Here is a 4,523-nt window from a genome sequence, read left to right on the forward strand (position 1 = left end):
TATCTTGTTTATTTACAGACACTGAAAATGAAATGGTATTAATTTATGGTATTAACAATCTGTCACTATCATGAGTGGACAATATACCTTGAATTCAGCTATGCTGATTGAGTGAGATTTATAATTATGTGGGTGTGCTTGTATTTGTCCTATTTCACACATGTACAAGTATGTATTATACACTTGTGAATTTGATTTTTTTTTTTCATATCCCATTCCATGCTGAGAGTGGGTTCACAGTCAGAGTTTGCCATTATCAACGCCAACCATGGAGCAATTAGTGTTAAATGCCTTGCTCTCAAGGGTACATGGACAGATTTTTCACTTTATCAGCTCTGGGATTCAAACTAGTGACATTTCGGTTACTGACCCAAAAATCTGTTAGGCTACCTGCCGCCCTTATTACTTTCAAGTCAGTCAAGTTTATTTGTCATATGCAGAATACACATGGTACACAGTACAATTAAATACTTGCAGGTGTTATGATACTGATGGTTTGTCCAGACTGATGATTTGTATGGTTGTGGCTACCAGTACAGCTCCATCTAGTTGTCGCGTCGGGGATACCAGTTGACAATTATAGAATTTCAGCTAAGCCTTTTCCTAACCTTAATCTCATTCTCCTAACCTGTTACGTTAATTATCCTCATCTGCCACGTTAGTTCTCCTAACCTGCTATGTTAATTATCCTAACATGCCACGTTAATTCTCCTAACCTGCTATGCAAACAAACAACCAGTGCCGACAAACAACCAGTATCACCATGATGCGACAATAAAAAGAATAAGAGTAAGTAAAAAAATTTTTTTTTTTTAAAGCTCAATGGAATAAAATAAAATATATTTAGCAGAAATATAAATACAAGGAAGGTACTCAAAACAAATTTGCAGTAGGATATTTACTTGCCCCAAGGTTCGCCATTGTGCCCTATAAGCTCATTATAAAACTCACCGCCCTGGGTCTGAACTCCTCCCTATGCAACTAGGGTTCTAGACTTCCTGACGGGCCGCCCCCAGGTGGTGAACGTAGGAAACATTACCTCCTCGACACTGATTCTCAGCACAGGGCCCTCACAACGGTGCATCCTCAGTTCCCTCCCGTATTCTCTTTCATATCACGACTGCATGACCTCACATTTCAAACTCCATCATCAAGTTCTCTGACAACACAACAGTAGTAGGCCTGATTACCGACAAGGACGAGACAGCATACAGTTAGGAGGTAGGAACTCGGATGGCGTGGTGCCAGGTAAACAACCTCTCCCTCAACGTTAGAAAAACAAAGATGATTGTGGACTTCAGGAGGAACCAGGCTGGACACGCCCCCATCCTTATCAACGGGGATGCCGTGGAGAAGGTCAGTATATTCAAATTCCTCTGCGTACGCATCTCAGAGAAGCTGAAATGGTATAACTACACGGACACCATGGTGAAGAAGGCACGACAGTGACTTCAACAACCCCCGGCTACTCCCCCTATGAACGTTACCTTTTTTTAAATTATCATTTTCATTACTTTATTTCACTTAAGTTGTGCATGTTGTAGCTCAGAGCCTAAGATTTTCACTGTACCCTTTAATCACACCTGAAACCCTGTACATGTGAGTATTAAAACAATCTCTAAACTCAGTTTTCTCCTATCACAGCCATTAAACTCTAACTGTTTTAAAGTCACCATTGGCCTCATGGTGAAATCCCTGAGCTGTTTCCTTCTTCTCTGGCAACTGATTTAGGAAGGATGCCTGTAACTTTGTAGTGACTCGGTGCAATTCATAACCTCACCATCTTCTAAGGGATTTTCAATGTCTGCTTTTTTCTACCAATAGGTGCCCTTCTTTGCGAGGCATTGGAAAATGTCCCTGGTCTTTGCGGTTGAATCTTTGTTTGAAATTCACTGCTCGACTGCTTGACCTTTTCATTAAATTGAGTTGAGGAAACCGACCCCTTTGCAGCCTGATAGGAGGATGAAGACAAGTTAATTACCGACTGGGATGATTGAGTAGACACCAATGATTGTAAGTTTCAACTTTTAATGTCACGTGCACAAGTACAGTGAAATGCCTTTCTGCTGCATGCAAGTAACCAATATATGTAATACTAAAAATAACATAAGGTAGAATAAAAACACAATGAAATTATTGCACAATTCAACACTTCACTGTTTATTTTTTTTATACCACATAGGCTATACTTCAAAGACTGTATGTATAAAGAATATACTGTAAATACTCTAAACAAGTTCAACTGCTTATTCAAATAGACGGCTTTATGCTGGGCGGATTTGATTATGCTGAGCAGCGGGCCACCAGGCATGATGTAACATCATTGGGCGAAAGCAGGGAGGGATGCACGTCCTTCTCAAATCGAACAGTAATCTGCACCACTCGGTCATATTGTCAACAAGGCAGCATGATGCATCGTCCAGAAACATACATCTATTTTTCATAAAATAAATGTTAGAATTGTCTAATTAGTTTTCATTGGGAAGGGCAGATAAAGCGTTTTTATCAAAAGCAATCCCTTTTGCATGGGAAACAGAATCCTAGTGATTACTACACTTGCTTAATTGCGTCACTTTTGTTTTGAGCAGACTTCGCCATGGGCTTTGAACAGGGCACCTGGCTCACGACCGGGAGGCGGCCCAGTTCAACATCGAATGCGATCAACTTTCAGCCAATGCAAAACAAGTCTCCACGGGCGCCTGGGCGGGATTAATCAAACCACCTCATGGACATACGTCACAGTGTTTGTGGCGCTTGTCGTTTGGTGAGACGTAGACCCAGTGGCAATGGCGAGATTGAAAATACCCTGTCTGTCTCGTTGAGCTTTGACAGTTTCTTACTGATAAAGTCAGGTCAGGCAAGGAAGAACGAGTCCCAAATTAGCTGAAAATTCAGCAGGTGGCGTTTTTCCGCTATTTTGCTATTTTGTTTGTATGGAGGTCAATGAGAGGGTGGCGAATTTGGTCAACAACAAAAAAATTATAACTTATTTGCTACGTGAGGTTTGTTTTATCGAATAGAAGTTTTGTTATGCTTAAATTGTTAGGAGTTTACTGATATAAGTAGGATATGTGACATCCCAGCAACTTTGAGAAAAAACACTTTATATCGGCGTTGTCTTGAGATGGTTATGCATATTCATGGTATGAGGTTAGTAGTATAGTATCTCTATCCATTGATGTCAATATTTTTAAAATAATTACAATAATGAGATGTATCCTCCAATCCAAAGAAAGGATAGGTGGGAGCTATAGGTGGGAGCCCACTGTGCCGCTTTGTGGACAACGACTCCCATTGTTAGGGCGGAGAGACATGTAATCTTGTCAGTATATCCATAATCTTTGGGTTAAGTTTTATTTGCTATTCTGTGAGAGCCTGTGCACCTGAAAAATATATCGGATTGGAATTTGTCGTATGTGGATCTGCAAAGCAGGACGCTTATCAAGGGGGTTATTTATCTCTGGAGTGGAGCTAGAAGTGAGTGCAGAGGATATAACTGAAGAAGTAGAGGCAGTGTGTAACAGTATAACTTTAGACGGTCCCCTCGCCCATACCCGGGCGCGAACCAGGGACCCTCTGGACACATCAACAACAGTCACCCACGAAGCATCGTTACCCATAACTCCACAAAAGCCGCGGCCCTTGCAGAGCAAGGGGAACCACTACTTCAAGGTCTCAGAGCAAGTGACGTCACCGATTTAAACGTTATTTAGCGCACACCACCGCTGACTAGCTAGCCGTTTCACATCCGTTACAGGTGCACACCGACTGACCCGTAAGGTCATCCTTTATTTTGTTATTTGAAGAAGAGTCTCTCCCGTCATACGTACTTTTGGGTGATGTGAGATATCCTGTAAGAGCCTTTGTGCCCAAACCCTTGCAGTATGATAATGTAAACTATTGGGACATGTGTCAAGTGTATGTAGACATGCTGCAATTATGGTGGCGAGCATGCACCAGAATTCATGAAGTGCCCTGTTGAAGGAGGTGAAGGAGACCGAGGTGTCAAGAATAAGGGCTGTCCAGCATGTTTCCTATCCGGAGGCGGTGAGAAGAGTCGAAGAAGGGAGTCATTTTGAAGAAACCATGGTATTGGATTAGAGACATCAATCAGTAAATGTTGCTCACCAAATGGATCCTGACATGTTGCATGTTAAAAAATGTGAACTTGTTTATTGCATTGGTTATAAACTGCACAGCACAAACAAAGAAGATATCTGAGAAAAAAAAGGCATCATTGTGAGTGTTGCTGAACGTTTTTTGGGAGTCAGGGAATTTACAGCAGAGGCTAAATAAGGAATCCTGTTGGATGTTCCAGTCCACACAGGCCCCTGAGCCTTATTATCACTGAAGAAGTGGATTATTTTTGTATTTTGTATTATGTCCCGCAATGGAATATTTTTGTTTGTTTCAATACCCCGTACAATAGGTGGCAGCAATACACCAATAGGTGTAGTCTGCCGCAAAAGTTAAAAGAAGAAGAATCATTCCTTTCTACAGGTGCAGTTGAAAGAAGAATCGTC

The sequence above is a fragment of the Oncorhynchus clarkii genome, chromosome 10 (assembly GCF_045791955.1).
Source record: "Oncorhynchus clarkii lewisi isolate Uvic-CL-2024 chromosome 10, UVic_Ocla_1.0, whole genome shotgun sequence".
In the NCBI taxonomy this organism is placed as follows: Eukaryota; Metazoa; Chordata; class Actinopteri; order Salmoniformes; family Salmonidae; genus Oncorhynchus; species Oncorhynchus clarkii.